The sequence below is a fragment of the Penaeus monodon genome, chromosome 23, assembly GCF_015228065.2.
Source record: "Penaeus monodon isolate SGIC_2016 chromosome 23, NSTDA_Pmon_1, whole genome shotgun sequence".
In the NCBI taxonomy this organism is placed as follows: Eukaryota; Metazoa; Arthropoda; class Malacostraca; order Decapoda; family Penaeidae; genus Penaeus; species Penaeus monodon.
In genome coordinates, this window is record NC_051408.1 from 2,349,126 (window position 1) to 2,349,477 (window position 352).

A 352-nucleotide genomic window follows, 5' to 3' on the forward strand; every position below is an offset into this window, starting at 1 on the left:
AAAAGAATTAGGCTGAGTGTGCGTTGCGCATGTCTTTGTGTTTTACATGTGTAAATGTTTGTTGTAAGGGGGAAAAGGGCCCAAGTAAAATTTGATTTGTTTTGTTTTTATTTTTTAAAAAATAATTTTTTTTGTTATCGTTTTGCCCGGAGTCTGTAATCTGCATTTTCTAACGTCCTTTTTTAAATTATATATGGGGGGTTTTGTATCCGTGAGGTTTTTTTGGTGTTTTTTTAAAGTGGGGGTCAATAATATTAGGGTATTTTGGATAAAAAAAGAAACGGGGAAAAAAAAAACACCCTTTTGGGGGATTTTTTTAAAAGGATGAATTTTTTTTGTACTCCCGGTAGGA